The sequence below is a fragment of the Pelophylax lessonae genome, assembly GCF_965119305.1.
Source record: "Pelophylax lessonae genome assembly, chromosome: 5".
Classification (NCBI taxonomy): domain Eukaryota; kingdom Metazoa; phylum Chordata; class Amphibia; order Anura; family Ranidae; genus Pelophylax; species Pelophylax lessonae.
The window spans coordinates 182,191,502-182,210,292 of NC_138772.1; positions in this window are offsets into that span (position 1 = coordinate 182,191,502).

The following is an 18,791-nucleotide window of genomic DNA, read 5'->3' on the forward strand; positions in this document are numbered from 1 at the left end:
AGAAGACGAAGTGTTTCTGTGTGAAAGAAAACAAAGGGACATGTTCAATGGACAATGTTTGTGCTGTGTGAAAAGCAAACAAATGGACATTTGAGTGTCTGCTGTAGGATCAGCAGTGTCAGCCCAACAGTAGGTTGGGAAGACTTCTTAGGTAGGTTCCAGCGTGAGAAGGTAGCCGCCCACAGAGGCAAGGATTTATTTTGTCTTTTATTTTATTTTGGCTGTTTTGACGCTTGCAATTGTGTGAAGTAAATTGCATGAATAAATCAGTCTTGTTTTCAACCTCTGCTCGGCTATCTCTCTGTGAAAACGCACCCCCAAAGGGGTCATCCACGCCTACCACCGAGCTAATCCCTCACATATGGTGGAGGTATGCAGTGGGCATAAGCAGAGATCCCTGCAAGGAAGTGCAAATGTTTGATGAACTTTATCTGGTGCATGAGATTGCACAATCTATGTGTGCAGGAGAGAAGATCCTGACAGAAAAAAAAAAGTGTTTTAAAGAGACAGCGGTCTCAAAATTATTTGATGAACTTTGTTGTGTCTGGTGCAAGTGACTGCACAAACTGTGTGTGCAGGAAAAGAGATCTTGCAAGAGAGAGAAAAACTACATGTGTTAAAGAGACAGTGGTCTGAAAATTTTTTGCTGGACTGTGAAAAATTTGTTTGTGGAGTTATTGAAGATGGGGCGTTCAAAACGCCTGAAGAATGCAAAGATAGATGAAATGAGAGACCGGATTCTATGGATGGAGGGGATGTTACCGTCTGAACCAGCCCCATCCATGCCTAAAGAGAGTATACTAAAGAGGAAGGTTGTTGTCCCTAGCAACACTGATGAAACTGCTATGGAGACGCAGTGTGCTCAGATGAAAAGTAAGCTCAAAATGGAGGAGATGTTGAAACAACTGATTATATCAAATACAGCTCAACAGCAGGCAAATGCAGCTCAACAGCAGGCAAATGCGGATTTTCAGCGGAGCTTTGCAGCTCAACAAAAGGCTCATCAAGAGAGCATGGCAGGCTGGAAACAGAGACGCCAGCAGCCAATGGAGGCCATCGGTTTGGAGGAAACCGAGTATGTGTGCAGGGCTGAGTTGGATGCCTTGCAACGGAAAATGGAAGAAAAGGAACAAGCCTTGGAATTGCTTAAAATGGAGCATAGAAACTTGCAGGAAACGAATGAACTACTCAAGTCTCATGTGTCACAGTGGGAAGAATCCACTGCTCTTCTTTTGGTCGAGTTGCAAAAACGCAGAGAGACTATAATGGAGAAAGATACCATCCTCATGGAAAAGGAAAGTGAAATTCAGACTTTGCAGAAGCAAAGTATGGCTGATATGTTGGAGTTGCGTAATCAGCTGGAAAAAAGTCTTCAGTCTTTGGGAGCTACAAAAATAGACCTGCAGGAGTCGCAGGAACAGAATGTTGCTCTGAAAGCGACATTGTCTCTCAGCGACAAAGAGAAAAGTGAAAGAGAGGCTAAATTACTGAGTACTGTGTATGAGCTCACTACTTTGAGCAATGTGGTAGATGAATGGCGTGCGGACTGTGAAAGTTGGAAAGGGGAAGCCCAACGTGTCCAGCAGCAGTTAAAGGAGAAAGAAGCCTGTGTGGCAGAATTACATTCTTATTCCCAGATGCTAGCCAATGAGGTGAAGGCTCTTATGCAGGGAAAAGGAGATTGTGAACATAAGAGGGAAAAAGTAGAGGCACAGCTTCTGGAATCGCAAGTCAAGGTGTCAGAAGGTGACCGATTGTGTGCTAAGCTGTCAGAGAAGGCAAACCGACTGCAGGTTGAGTTGGACAATGTTACAAATCAGCTTTCTCAAGCAGACAGCAAATCTAGAGAAATTGCGGAAGATTTTTCTATCTTGGAATCGCAGCTGCAAGACACGCAGGAACTCTTACAGGAAGAGAGGTGTCAAAGGCTGAGTTTTAGCACAAAGCTCAAACAAATGGAAGATGAGAAAAATGGCTTCCTGGAACAATTAAAAGAGGAGGCGGAAGCAAAGAAAAACCTATCAGAGCAAGTCGCAACATTGCAAGCTCAGATAGCGGATATGAAAAAACGCATGGAAGAAAGCGTTGGTTCATTACAGTGTGTTGAAGATGTGAAAAAGAAGTTTGATCAGATGCTTGGTGAAGAGAAGACTGTGTCTGCAAAATATGCAGAAGAACGCGCACGTGCAGAAACGGAGGTGCGTGATAACGAGAGCAAAGCCCTGTTCTTGGCTCGCTCTTTGGAGTTAGCTCTAGAGTGTAAGGCTGAACTAGAAAGTGTTAAACAGCTGCGTACAGAAATGGAAGAATTGGTCAGCTCCAAGGATGATGTTGTGAAAAGCGTTCAGGAGCTAGAAAAGTCTAAGCGAGCCTTAGAACAGCAAGTAGAAGAGATGAAGATTCCGTTGCAGGAACTGGAAGAGGAATTCCAGGCAACAGAGGATCTGTCCCAAAGAGGGGATAGTGTGCCTGATGCAGTTTTTAAAAGGATCAGTGTTTTGGGGTCTGTCCTGAGTGAGCCTCAGAAATGTGACGACATGTGGCTTGAATCACCCCTTTGGAATAAACCGTTCCTTCAAAAACTTCAAGCATTGGAAAATGTATCATTAGAACTTCAGCAAACAAAGGAGCTGAGTAAGAAATGTGGTGATTTCTCAGTTCAGGCTGAAAACCTAGTGGAGAAAACTAAGGCTGTTGGTGAAAACGTGAAGCAAATGAATAAGTGCCTTTCAGGGAGTGTTTCCAAAATGGAACTGGTGAAAGACGGGTGGCAGAAGTTTGATCGTGATCTTGAGATGCATTCCATGTGGAATTCAGATAGAGAAAAAGAACTAGGTGACCTTGAGCGGTCAAATAGTTCAGCAGAAAGTGCATTGAAGAAACCTGTAAAAGAATGTGTTGCAGTTCCATGCTTCTTCACTGATGCAGAAAGGAGGTCTATAATGGATACCACCCAGATCGCTGGGTTCAACTGTGTTGTTGCCTTTGACCCCTATGTTGGTGGAAGGAAAGTTGATGATGTTCTGGTTGGCTTCTTCTGTGAAGAGTTTGGCAAGAAATATAAACTCAATATCAAATCAAATAGTAGGCCTTTACTGCGACTCGCTCAGGAGGGCGAAAAGTTTAAGAAGTTGATGAGTGCAAATGCTTCAGATCTGCCTATGAATATGAAATGTTTGGTGAATGATATTGATATCTCTGGGAAAAGGAACAGGGGTCACTTTGAAGAAATGTATGACAGCCTGTTGTCTCAATTGGAAAATCCTCTGCACAGCATCTTAGAGCAAGCAAAGCTCAAGAAGGAAGATCATTCCCTTTTACAACAAAAAGTCAATGATTGTGTACAGCTGTATGGAGAGGCAACTCAAGTCACAGAGGGATGTCAAGAGTCCCTACTTGGAACAAAGCTTAGTGAAGCAAAGGTTCTCAAAGTTTTGTGGAAAACATTTATGGATTGCAGAGAGAGGCGTCTTAAGAATGTTGAAGACATTAAGACTAGCCCAATTGAGTTGCCTATGGATCACGGACCTCCATGGTGGATTGGACAGACGGTTATGAGGGACAAGCTGTCTGACATTTATGAGAAAGCTGTCAATGAAGATGACAGAAACGAGAAGGAGCAAAATTATGCCAAAAATGCAGTTGAAGAATGTGTATATGAGATGAGGGACAAACTGTGTGGCATTTATGAGAAATCTGTCAATGAAGATGACAAAACAGTTTCATCCGGAAGCTTGAGGATAATAGGAGGCTTATCAGTGAGTCAGCAGTGCCTGACACATGCGTGCCTGGAAATATGTGTCCCAACCCTAGGGTTGAAACAAGAGGGGGGGGTATGTGACAGGAAGTCAGGTAAATCTGGGAATGTAGTCACTGAGAGGAGACACATTCCCACCTGCTTTGAAAAGTTCACTAATTATTATAGGGTGTCGGCTGCCAAAGGCAGCAGGAAGGTGTAAAGAAGTTGAAAAACCATTCAGCTGTTCAGAATGAGGAGATCAAGGCCTCTATAATTTGTCCAGAGAAAATCTATTGAGTGCTGCCTCCTGTCGCCGTGTGGGCTGGGAGAGGAAGGCAGACATACGTGTACCTCCCGACGCCGTGTGGGCATGGGAGAAGGACTGCTGCCTCCTGTCGCCGTGTGGGCTGGGAGAGGGGGACAGTCGGATGTGTGCCTCCCGACAAGCTGGTGAGCATGGGAGAAGACCCCCTAAAGCGATGTGAAGCTAAGGAGGGTAACCAAGAGTGAAGACGTCTCAAAGGTGAGAAGACGAAGTGTTTCTGTGTGAAAGAAAACAAAGGGACATGTTCAATGGACAATGTTTGTGCTGTGTGAAAAGCAAACAAATGGACATTTGAGTGTCTGCTGTAGGATCAGCAGTGTCAGCCCAACAGTAGGTTGGGAAGACTTCTTAGGTAGGTTCCAGCGTGAGAAGGTAGCCGCCCACAGAGGCAAGGATTTATTTTGTCTTTTATTTTATTTTGGCTGTTTTGACGCTTGCAATTGTGTGAAGTAAATTGCATGAATAAATCAGTCTTGTTTTCAACCTCTGCTCGGCTATCTCTCTGTGAAAACGCACCCCCAAAGGGGTCATCCACGCCTACCACCGAGCTAATCCCTTACATATATATATATATATATATATATATATATATATATATTGTCCCCAAAAGCCCCTTTGAGGGCTGGTATTTGAGTATTTTTTTAATATATATATATATATATATATATATATATTAAAAAAATACTCAAATACCAGCCCTCAAAGGGGCTTTTGGGGACAATATATATATATATATATATATATATATATATATATATATCACAGAACAAAAAAAATACACAAATACCAGCCCTCAAAGGGGCTTTTGGGGACAATATATATATATATATATATATATATATAAATATATATATATCACAGAACAAAAAAAATTACACAAATACCAGCCCTCAAAAGGGCTTTTGGGGACAATATATATATATATATATATATATATATATATATATATATATATGTAGCATGTCCAGAACCAGAGAAAAAAGATCATATAGGTGTAAAAGGGGTTCCCACCATCCCTGCTCTACTGAAAAATTATCTTTTTTTTCTGGTTCTGGACATGCTACAGAGCTGAAACTTCACAGGTACACTTTTTAGACCCCCTAGACACTAAATCACACAAATAAAGTTCTTAAAAATTGTCATTTTTGATAGAGAGCCAATTATTGGAAAAAAAAAAAAAAACTTAACAAAAAAAATTTCTTTGGATTTATTGTCTTGGGGGGTCTAAAAAGTGTACCTGTGAAGTTTCAGCTCTGTAGCATGCCCAGAACCAGAAAAAAAAATAGAATCAGGGTTAGGGCTAGGGTTAGGGTTAGGGTTAGGGTCAGGGCTAAGGTTAGGGTTATTTTTAGTGCTTAGGGTTAGAGTTAGAGGGGTAGGGCTACTAACTCTAACCCTAAGTATCTCACCGTAACCCTAACCCTAGCCCCTAACCCTAACCCTCTAACCATAACCCTAACCCTCTAACCTTAACCCTAACCCTCTAAGCCTAGCCATAAAAATAACCCTAACCCTAAACCTAACCCTAACCCTAACCCTAGCCCTAACCCTAATTCGTATTTTTTTCCGGTTCCGGACATGCTACAGAGCTGAAACTTCACAGGTACACTTCTTAGACCCCCCAGATGCTAAATCCAAAGAAATGTTTTATTTTTATTTTTTTTTAATTTTTCCAATAATTGGCTCTCTATCAAAAAATTACAATTTTTAAGAACTTTTTTTTGTGTGATCCCTCTCCGGCATGCCACAGTCCAGGTGTTTGTCCCCTTGAAACAACTTTTCCATTACTATTGTGGCCAGAAAGAGTCCCTGTGGGTTTTAAAATTCGCCTGCCTATTAAAGTCTATGGCGGTTCGCAATGTTCGCCGGTTCGCGAACATTCGCCGATGTTCGCGTTCGCCGTTCGCAAACAGCGAATTTTATGTTCGCGACATCACTACTGGTGAGTAGGGGACTCAGAGGGGAGCACCCGGACACAACAACAAGCACTGAGCACTTTTGGCTGTTTCCTGTCAGCAATGTGTGTCATCTGATAAGCACAGAACACTTTTTAATGAAGAGGATTAATTTATTGAGCACTGAGCAGCACTGGACACTTTATATTGAATAGATAGGTTTTTATTGTCACATAGATAGAAGATTATTTATTTATTTATTATTCACCATTTGATAATATATGATTATATTTCTGAATGAAATTTGAATACCATACATATATATTTATATTGCAATTTGCATATTGAGTTATAGCACTTTGAGTCACGAAGCACTTAGATTAAAAAAACTTTTTATCTTCATATTTATTTATTTATATTTATATTGATCCTAAAATTTGTATTTTAGGATCAATATAAATATTGATTATATGTAATTTATGTTTATAGTGGGATCTAAATATTTGAGTTTAAGCACCTTGAGACACTAGACACTGAGGTATTTTTTGCACATATTTATTCAATTATTGACCAATACTTTTCTGCACCTCATTGAGCAGCGCTGATACAGATAAATAACTTGTTCCCTTTTATACTTGTCTGTTTTCTACATTTTGCATATATATATATAAATAAAGACTAATAAAAAAAAAAAAAACCCAAGAAATAGTGCTATTCCCCAAAACCAAGGTTTGAATTACTCACATATGTACAGATAAGAGGATGCACACTAGTCATTCCATTGATATTGACTGCCTGTAGGTCTTCCTCTTCCTACATGATAATGTCACATGTGTTGGCTCTGCCCTACACATTTTGTCACTCTTCAACTTCCTCAGGGGTGGCCCACACATGAGTTATTGTGAAAACAACTCAAAAATAGTTTGATACTATATGTCTTAATTGTGGCCTAATGTGAAAATTCACAATGTCTTTGGATATAGATAACCTTATATCCTCCACTTCTGACATGTATAGAGGACGCACACCAGTCATTCCACTGATATTGACTGCCTTCCTCTTCCTACATGATGATCTCAACGTGTGTTGGCTCTGCCTTACACATTTTTTCACTCTTCAACTTCCACAGGGGTGGCCCACACATGAGTTATTGTGAAAACAAGTAAAAAATTGTTTGATACTATAGTTCTTAATTGGGGCATAATGCGACAATTCCCATTGTCTTTGGATGTAGATAAGCTTATACCCGCCACTTCTGATAAACATACTTGGGAACTTGCTGGCTTTTGCCCAGAGATTCTGGATTTTCTTTTAGATTTCAGTCTCCCCAGGTGCTGGGCTCAGTCCTCCAGCTGCCTATTTCTTTCCAGTGACACCAATGAGGCACAGACATTTTTTTTTCTTTCCAGTGACATCACTCACACCAATGCTGGGGCATTTCTTTCTTTGCCACTGTTAGGCCCAAATTTTACTGCATGACAGTATGTGCACGATTGATAAACTCCTTAACTTGTTGCTATGTGTCACAATCATTAACATTATTTTGACACATGCTGCAACCGTTTATATTTTTTGAATGCCATGTAAGGTGTCACTTTTCACTTTCTGCCTATGAAGCAGTGTAAGGTATCTCCATATACCTTGATCTAAATTGCCTTCAGGATACTTCTGTGCTGACTAAAATGTGAAAAAACAGGCATACAATGCATCCTACACAAGGAGGTTATGTGTACCTTTTGAACTGTATACATCAAAGAGAGTGAAACAAAAAATAGTCTTTAAGGCCAAGAAACGTATTTGGGTTACCGAAAGGACCTTTATAATTTTTCAAATGGCTAGGAGCAATATATTTTTTATATACCTATGTTTTATAAATACTAGGTTTGGCTTCTCGGGAAGAATGTTACATAACTAAGGAGCCTGCAAGAAATATATAGTGTTTTACATTAATATCATAAATTAAATGGCATGATACATAGAAATATACTGTGTGTTAAGAAAAATTTTGCAGTCTTCTATTTCTCTCTCCCATCTCAACTTTTTCTTGTGAAGTCAGAACTTGATAAATAAAAATTATTTTAGCAGCCAAGGCTTTACATAATATATATTCCTTTTCAACTTTTACTGAACTGGCTGAAAGAATTGCTTCTCTTCCAGTTTTTTTAAAGGCAACTGTTTTTATATAAGAAGGAATCACTAGCATTGAGCTGGATTGTGGTATCTTTGAGATGAAGAGATGCGCTACCCCCTTAGGAGCCTCTCAGTATTTTGAGTACCCTATTCACTACTAAGACCTGAGCAGAGCATTGCCCCTGCTGACAACACCGAAATACCTTAGCCAAGTGACTCCCTGGCTGTCACATAAAGGATAAACACGTAAATACTGAGAAGATTAATGTTTAACTTGTATTAGTGTCACAAAAGCGGCAAAACAGGCAAAAGGAAACAACTGGCCGAAACTTTCAACAAAACACCAACAAAAAAAGGCAATATAACACAATACAGTACAACTTTAATCCACTCCCACTACCCGGCCTGCAGGACTAAAGATTTAAATGCGAGCTCCCAAACTGAGAGATTTTCCCCAAGTGAGCAAAAGAAATGAGAAAGAAGAACAAACTCTGGACTAGCTTATGTGCAGGCTATCAGTAAGAAGAGTCTGGGTTTAACTCTCAAGAATTCAGGCAAGTAACTTTGTGGCAGATACCCCAAGCACATGAAGAACTCTACTGCCGGCTAGTTAGGGCCCTTATGTTGGTGCACAATAGAGATGTGGACTGTTTTAAGAAAACTGAGTTACCCAAAGGATGGTAAAATGGCAAACAGCGTTCCCCTTTAATAAGCACTGGTAACTTGAAGAGTCGCTTTAGGATGTCAGATTAAGGTGAAGTATCACTTTAAGAAAGTCAGATGGTAACAGAAATTGCTTTGGAAGGAGAAGACGGGGAAACAGTTGCTGGCTGGTGTTTGTCCCTCTTAACAAAAGCCAACTAATTTCTTCCTTGGGTGGCTCAAATCTGAAATCGGTGTGTGTAGAATTTCTGCCTAGCAGAGGAGCAAAGAGGTGAATCCTGGTATCCTGCAGGCAGTGTTGATAAAGGCAGTAAGGAGATTAGCCTGCAGCACTGGATGGGTTATAGTGTCTGTGCTAAAATATAGGACTGTACTATAAACTGTTCTTTACACTAGCAACTGGATGCAAACAACAGGCTTAAGTGCAATGGCAGCGTTGTGGGGATTAAGAACTCTCTCACCCAATTGCACAATGCAGCAGGAGGAAGTAATGACCTTCTGTGTGCTCCTCCTCTGGGATGGCTGTAAATGTGGCGATGACCTGCCTCCTCAGGATAAACACTTCTCTGGAGGCTTTTGTGACCTACCGAATCTGGCCTGGGCCCACCAGGATCCTCTCTGCTCTTCTCTCAGGTCTGTCCTCCAACACAGTCTCTCCCCTCTACCCACATGTTTCCAGGTTTTTCCCCTTTTAAATGATCTCAACCCTCTTTGATATTTTCAGAGCCTGGAACAGGTCTGTGACATCAGCCGACAGCAGGCTAACGGCTACTGACGGCTGAAAATGGGTCACAAGAGTGCAGAACTAACTGCATTCCTGTGATCCATAGGAGAAGTTTAGCCCAAAACAAAAGCTTTGGCTATATTTTAAAAGTTCAATATTGTACAAAATCTGGTAACGTTTTCATGGAGTCATTCCAGATAATGATATAATTAACACTGCAGACATTGTGGGAGATAAATACAGTATATAAAATGGTTACTGAGTTTAGATAGTATAGTCTTCTCAGTAGCCCATAAAAAAAATAGTACAACTATAAGCGTACCCTGCTCCATAGCAGTAGCACAAACCTGGTGGCTAAAAATGATTAAGAAAATAGTGTAATTATGTTTAGGAGCCAATTGTACACACCACGTCCCTGCAAATCTGATTGGAAGAATCCTGCTTGCAGCATACAAGTCCCAGCATTCTCGTAAGGCTGTGTCATAGCTAAGTTACGAAGCACTGCCATCTTGTGGCTAAATACTATTTTGCATAACAGTAAGGTTGCACAGTGTTGCATAACTTCTAAAACAAAGCACCATATTGCCACTGGCCATTGTGAGTAGAGAAGGCAGACAGAGCTAACCCATCTGAGGGAAGTGACACCACCAACTGCCACCAGAGCACAGCCTCTTGCTCATTAACCAATGCTAGGGGTAAAACAGTGGCTGAGTTAACTGCAGGGATGCAGAGACCAGCAGTGCAGAAGCCTATGGGACACTCCTAAAAGGTTGACTTTTTATAAATTAAAAATTACCTTCCTTTACTAACCTTTCTATTTCTTAAGTTAGCCTAAAGTCTGAGACTGTGATAACTGAACTGCAGTAATTTACTTACTGTAATTACAAAAAACATGTTTTATATTTAGCTCTGTCAGTGCATATACTACATTACATACTTTTTATTTTTTTATGTTTCATTTTTTTTTCTTCATTTTTAGCTTTGAATTCTCATTATCCTGCTTTTTTAAAAACTGACTGTGCTTGATTATCATACCATAAAATATATAATCTGCTTTAGTGCACCTTAGATACTTGATACTGTAACCACAAAACAGCAAGTCTTGTGCTAAGGATATCACAGAAACACATTTTTATGTTTTATGTTAAGCAGGCTAAAGAATAATCATCCAAATGTTTGACTTGATAATATTAAAGGCGTCATGCATAAAAATGTCTGAAAGTGTCTTCATTGCCCAAAGCACATGATGATAACCCGTGTAATTTTCTAAACTATACTAGAAAAGTCTTATCTTCCGATTCTGCATCCTCTTCTTCCCCTAGGTGTCAAGGGTTTCAGTGATCCTTCCCAGTATTCCAATCTCCTGGCAGCCTTTTTATATTTGTTATTGCCAAGTATTTTCCCCTTTTTCCTTTTCATGTTTGCATTATGTTTTAATCTTCCATGCTAACTTTCTAAAAATTCCTTATTCATCACATTTACAAAATCTTCTGATGGAGTTCCACCTTAAACCATTTTTTTTTGTTTTCTAACTCTTCTGCAATGTGGTTACTTTCTTTCTTTTTCTTTCTTTCTTTCTTTCTTTCTTTCTTTCTTTCTTTCTTTCTTTCTTTCTTTCTTTCTTTCTTTCTTTCTTTCTTTCTTTCTTTCTTTCTTTCTTTCTTTCTTTCTTTCTTTCTTTCTTTCTACATTATTTTCATGTTTACAATCTTTATAATTAAGTGTCCAGGTTTCCAAACTGTATGTTAATACTGGCACAGGAATCCTATTCTGGGAGACTGAAATATTCTTCCACTTTTACCTGTTCTTTATTAATTTTATTTATTTATTTATTTATTTTTTGACCGGGCTGATAGTTTGTGAGTACCTAAGAACTTACAACTTGTGAAAGCTTTTATACATTTCCCCCAGTACTAAGGTATTTTGTTTATGACCAGTGTCTAGAAACATTCTGTTGGCTTTGGAAAAGTTATTTGCCAATTATTTTGTACAAAGTTATTCAATTTAAATATCAGTTAAAGGGCAGATAACAGTCAGATTAACAACAAAAATAAATAAATAAAATGCAGGTTACTAAATAAAGTAGAACAAACATCCCAAATAATATATTATTTAATGGCTACCAAAACCAGATATTAGGTAAAAATGACTCTGCCCAGTTCCTCAAATCCTGCTAGTTATCCACAGAACTCAAACTTGGCTGCTAACAGCATCAAAGTTTTAACCACTTAAGCCCCGGAAGATTTTACCCCCATTCCGACCAGGGGGTATTTTACGACTCGGCACTGCGTGACTTTAACTGACAATTGTGCGGTCATGCAATGTGGTACCCAAACGAAATGTACGTCCTTTTTTTCCCACAAACAGAGCTTTCTTTTGGTGGTATTTGATCACCTCTGCGCTTTTTATTTTTTGCGATATTAATAAAAAAAGAGCGAAAATTTTGCAAAAAAATGACATTTTCAACCTTGTCTTTTAAAAAATATCCAATATACTCAATTTATGTATTTTTTTTTGGCCAAAATATATTTAGCTACATGTCTTTGACAAAAAAAAATTCAATGAGCGTATTTTTATTGGTTTGCGCAAAAGTTATAGCGTCTACAAACTATGGTGTAAATACAGAAATTTACGCAGCTTTAATTTTTGACTGCCTATCTCATTTCATGAAGTGCTAAAATGGCAGGGCAGTACAAAACCCCCCCCCAAACTACCACTTTTTGGAAAGTAGACATCCTAAGGAATGTTCTGAGAGGCATGTTGAGCTCATTGAATATTTCATTTTTTTGTCACAGGTGTTTGAAAAATGACTAAAAATTTTTTTTTTTTTTTTTTACACAAAGTTGTCATTGAAATGATATATTGCTCACACATGCCATGGGTATATGTGTAATTACACCCCAAAATATATTCTGCTGCTTCTCCTGAGTACAGGGATACCACATATGTGGGACTTTTTGGGAGCCTAGCTGTGTACGGGACCACAAAAACAAATCCCCACCATCAGAATTTCAAAGGGCGTACATTTTTCATTGCATTTTCTCACTACCTCTAACGGTTTAGGAGGCCCTGAAATGTCAAGATACCACAAAACCCCCCCAAATGACCCCATTTTGGAAAGTAGACACCCCAAGCTGTTTGCTAAGAGGCATGGTGAGTCCATGGAATATTTTATATTTTACCACAAGTTTTGGGAATATTACTATTTTTTTTTTTTATTTTTTTTTTTTACACAACGTTGTCACTAAAAGATAAAATTCTCACACATGACATGGGTATATGTGGAATTACACCCCAAAATACATTCTGCCACTTCTCCTGAGTATGGGGATGCCCCATGTGTGAGACTTTTTGGGAGCCTAGCTGTGTACAGGACCGCGAAAACCAATCAACACTCCCAGGTTTTCTAATGGCGTAAATTGTGCATGTCACCTCTGCACTACCTGTCACAGTTTCGGAGGCCCTAAAATTCCAAGATAGCACAAACCCCCCCCAAATGACCCCATTTTGGAAAGTAGACACCCCAAGCTATTTGCTGAGAGGCATGGTGAGTCCATGGAATATTTTATATTCTGCCACAAGTTCCGGGAAATACACATATATATATATATATTTTTTTTTTTCACAAAGTTGTCAGTAAATGAAATATTGCTCACACATGCCATGGGTATATGTGAAATGACACCCCAAAATACATTCTGCTGCTTCTCCTGAGTACAGGGATACCCCATGTGTGAGACTTTTTTGCAGTCTAGCCGAGTACAGGTCCCCGAAAACCAGCCCCCGCTTTCAGGCTTTCCAAGGGCGTAAATTGTTGATTTCACTCCTGACTACCTATCACAGTTTCGGAGGCCCTAAAATTCCAAGATAGCACAAAACCCCCCCAAAATGACCCCATTTTGGAAAGTAGACACCCCAAGCTATTTGCTGAGAGGCATGGTGAGTCCATGGAATATTTTATATTTTGCCACAAGTTCCGGGAAATATATATATATATATATATTTTTTTTTTTTTTCACAAAGTTGTCAGTAAATGAAATATTGCTCACACATGCCATGGGTATATGTGAAATGACACCCCAAAATACATTCTGCTGCTTCTCCTGAGTACAGGGATACCCCATGTGTGAGACTTTTTTGCAGTCTAGCCGAGTACAGGTCCCCGAAAACCAGTCCCCACTTTCAGGCTTTCCAAGGGCGTAAATTGTTGATTTCACTCCTGACTACCTATCACAGTTTCGGAGGCCCTAAAATTCCAAGATAGCACAAAACCCCCCCAAATGACCCCATTTTGGAAAGTAGACACCCCAAGCTATTTGCTGAGAGGCATGGTGAGTCCATGGAATATTTTATATTTTGCCACAAGTTCCGGGAAATATATATATATATATATATATTTTTTTTTTTTTTTTACACAAAGTTGTCAGTAAATGATATATTGCTCACACATGCCATGGGTATATGTGAACTGACACCCCAAAATACATTCTGCTGCTTCTCCTGAGTATAGGGATACCCCATGTGTGAGACTTTTTTGCAGTCTAGCCGAGTACAGGACCCCGAAAACCAATCATCGCCTTCAGGCTTTCCAAGGGCGTAAATTGTTGATTTCACTCCTGACTACCTATCACAGTTTTGGAGGCCATGAAATGCCAAGACAGCACAACCCCCCCCCCCCCAAATGACCCCTTTTCGGAAAGTAGACACCCTGAGCTATTTGCAGAGAGGCATGTTGAGTGTTTTGCAGATCTCACTTTTTGTCACAAAGTTTTGGAAATTGAAAAAAGAGGAAAAAAAATGCATTTTCCTGTTTTTTCTTCATTTTCCAAAAAAAATTAGAGCTGCAAAATACTCACCATGCCTCTCAGCAAATAGATTGGAGTGTCTACTTTGCAAAATGGGGTCATTTGGGGGGGGTTTGTGCAATCTTGGCTTTTTATGGACTTCAAAACTGTGATAGGTAGTAAGGAGTGAGATCAACAATTTACGCCCTTAGAAAGCCTAAAGGTGCGCATTGGTTTTCCGGGTCCTGTACGCGGCTAGACTGGCAAAAAGTCTCACACATGGGGTATCATTGTACTCAGGAGAAGCAGCAGAATGTATTTTGGGGTGTCATTTCACATATACCCATGGCCTGTGTGAGCAATATATCATTTACTGACAACTTTGTGTAAAAAAATAAAAAAAAATAAAAAATTTTTTTTTCCTCGAAACTTGTGGCAAAATATAAACTATTCCATGGACTCACCATACTTCTCAGCCAGTAGCTTGGAGTGTCTACTTTGCAAAATGGGGTCATTTGGGGGGGTTTTGTGCCATCTTGAAATTTCAGGGCCTCTGAAACTGTGACAGGTAGTCAGGGGTAAAATCAGCAATTTACGCCATTAGAAAACCTGAAGATGTGGATTGGTTTTCGGGGGCGCGTACACAGCTAGGCTCCCAAAAAGTCTCACACATGTGGTATCCCTGTACTCAGGAGAAGCAAAAGAATGTATTTTGGGGTGTCATTTCACATATTCCCATGGCATGCATGAGCAATATATCATTTAGTGACAACTTTCTGTAAAAAAACAACAAAAAAAAAATAATAATAATTTTACCGAAACTTGTGGCAAAATATAAAATACTCCATGGACTCACCATGCCTCTCAGAAAAAAGCTTTGGGTGTCTACTTTTCAAAAAGGGGTCATTAGGGGGGTGTTTGAACAGTTCCGGCATTTTATACTCAATCTTATCCACACATCACCCACTCTTCTAACCACTTGAAAACCAAGCCTTTTCTGTGCCTTTTTGTTTACATGAAAAAATATTTTTTTTTTACTAGAAAATTACTTTGAACCCCCAAACATTATATATTTTTTTAAAGCAGAGGCCCTATAGAATAAAATGGTGGATGTTGCAAATTTTTTTGTCACACGGTATTTGCGCACAGATTTTCCAAACGCAATTTTTGCGAAAAAAATACATTTTTTTTAATTTATTGCACAAATACACTATATAATTCCAATTTTGTTGGTAAAATTTAAAAGATGATCTTATGCCGAGTTCATAGACACCTAACATGACATGCTTTAAAAATTGCGCATGCCTGCGCAGCGACAAAAACGTATGTACATTTTTGAAAACCTTTAAAAGTCTCTACAGGTTACCACTTTAGACTTACAGAGGAGGTCTACTGCAAGAATTACTGCACTCGATCTGGCGATCGCGGCGATACCTCACATGCATGCTGCAATTGTGGTTTACATATGACACTAGACCACCGCTTGCGTGCGCCATTGCGCGCAAGCACCGGGGGTAGGGGGGGGGGCTCAATTTTTTTTTTTTTTTTCTTTTTTCTTTTGCTTTTTTATGTTATTTTGACACCTTTCCTTTAATTTTTTTTTTTAAATCATTTTTATTGTTATCATAGTGAATTTAAATATCCCCTATGATAGCAATCTGTGGTGACAGGTACTCTTTTTTAAAAAAATTGGGGTCTTTTAGACTCTAGATCTCTCCTCTGACCTTAACGCATCTGACCACACCAAAATTGGTGTGATAAAATACTTTCCCAATTTCCCAATGGCCCTGTTTATATCTGGCGAAACAGAAGTCATAAAATGCTCGTAGCCTCCGGCATCTTAGGCCATAGAGATGATTGGAGCCATTCTCATCTCCAATTAGCTCTATGGTTAGATAATTGAACCACCGGCTGCACTCTCGGGTTAACCGGTGGGACAGGAGAGCCAGAGAAAAACCATGGAAGGCTGCGGAAGGCGGCGGTGGGGGGGGGGAGGCCCCTCCCACTGCATGTAAAAGCAGTCTAGCGGCCAATTACCTGCTAGAATTGCTTTTACATGTAAGCCGACCGCTGGCTGTAAAAAACGATACCAAGATGATGCCTAAATCTGCAGGCATCATCCTGGTATAACCACTCAAAGTCCAGCAACGTACCAGTACATTGCTGGTCCTTGTTTGGCATATAGGTTTTTTTTTTTTTCATGCAGCCTGTGGGCTGAACGGAAAAAAAGAGAACCTATCAGAAATCAGCACAGGAATAATGCGTAGTATTACTCATCATTAACCGCCCAAACAACCACCCACTGAATTTAATGATGGGTATACACGACACTATCCACGTATACCAAAATAGGATTTTAACTGCAGTGCTGAAATCAGAAAATCACCACAGCTGCTATCAGCAAAGGTATCCATATATGCTGAGCGCAAATGCTGTTTGTGTCAGAATATATAAAATCAATGCGTGGTAGCCGACGAGGGACCTGCAAGAGAAACAGGTCACAAAAGAATGAAAAAACAAACAAAGGACATTGAAAAAAAGTATAGTAGGAAGGAGTAGAAGGACATATAAAATGACTGACAACAACAGTTTTTGGATCTTCATCATTAACCGCCCAAACAACCACCCACTGAATTTAATGATGGGTATACACGGCGCTATCCACGTATACCAAAATAGGATTTTAACTGCAGTGCTGAAATCAGAAAATCACCACAGCTGCTATCAGCAAAGGTATCCATATATGCTGAGCGCAAACGCTGTTTGTGTCAGAATATATAAAATCAATGCGTGGTAGCCGACGAGGGACCTGCAAGAGAAACAGGTCACAAAAGAATGAAAAAACAAACAAAGGACATTGAAAAAAAGTATAGTAGGAAGGAGTAGAAGGACATATAAAATGACTGACAACAACAGTTTTTGGATCTTCATCATTAACCGCCCAAACAACCACCCACTGAATTTAATGATGGGTATACACGGCGCTATCCACGTATACCAAAATAGGATTTTAACTGCAGTGCTGAAATCAGAAAATCACCACAGCTGCTATCAGCAAAGGTATCCATATATGCTGAGCGCAAACACTGTTTGTGTCAGAATATATAAAATCAATGCGTGGTAGCCGACAAGTACCTGCAAGAGAAACAGGTCACAAAAGAATGAAAAAACAAACAAAGGACATTGAAAAAAGTATAGTAGGAAGGAGTAGAAGGACATATAAAATTACTGACACCACAACAGTTTTTGGATCCTTTTATTTTTCTTTCTAGCTGTTCCTTTACTTCTTGATTTGGGAGGGACTGCGATCATCTGCGATCTTCTCTTCCAGCTTGGGTCTCTCAAAATGTCGATGGACATCCAACATCCTTCGAGACCCTGTGTTTATGTGCCCTACACTGTGTCGTGCTGTACCCTACGCTAATAATCCACTAGTGTATGGTAGCGCTCGAAACATTCCCCGATGCAGAGACCAGGTTGGTCAGGACATTTGGGACAATAATAACGGGTGTCACGCCTAAATCCGCGCTTGCTACAGACACGACATCTTCTTTGGGGCCATCTTTGGGTAGGGGTACTCGGGAGGACATGTGAAAAATGCCTCTCATGCAGCCGGCTCACTGCATCTGGAAGGGGAAGTTGGGCAGGCATGCCTCCTGGGTACAGGTAGGCAAGGATGATCTCTTCCTGGAATTCCCGGAAAGATCCAGTTCGTCCTGACGCCCTGTATAGGACAAAGGCGTTCAGCATAGCCAATTGGTATAGGTAAACAGACACTTTTTTGTACCAGCGTCTGGCTTTACGGGCAACTAAATACGGCGCCAAAAGCTGGTCGTTAAGGTCCACCCCTCCCATATTAAGGTTATATTCGTGGACACAGAGGGGTTTCTCCATAACGCCAGTTGCCGTAGGAATTTGGATCGTCGTGTCTGGGTGAAGGGAGGACAGAACATAAACATCCCGTGTATCCTTCCACTTCACCGCAAGTAATTTGTCCGTTTTCAAGCAGGCTCTCGCCCCCCGACTAAGACGGGAATCTACAAGCCGTTGGGGGAAGCCCCGGCGATTAGGTCGCACGGTGCCACATGCGCCAATTTGTAAATCGAGAAGGTGACTAAATAGTGGCACGCTTGTATAAAAGTTGTCCACGTACAAATGGTACCCCTTTCCGGATAAGGGTGACACCAAGTCCCAAACGATCTTACCGCTGCTCCCTATGTAGTCTGGGCAGTTGGGGGGCTCCACACAGCTATCTTTTCCCTCATAGACCCGGAAACTAACTGTATAGCCTGTGGCCCTGTCACACAATTTATACAGTTTGACCCCGTACTTGGCACGCTTGCTGGGGAGGTACTGTTTCATAGCAAGGCGGCCAGTAAATTTAATCAGGGACTCGTCAACGCAGACAACTTGTTTGGGGGTAAACAAGGCTGCAAACCGCTGATTGAAGTGGTCTATGAGGGGCCGAATTTTGTGGAGCCGATCGTATGCAGGGTCTCCCCGAGGACGACAGAGTTCATTGTCGCTGAAA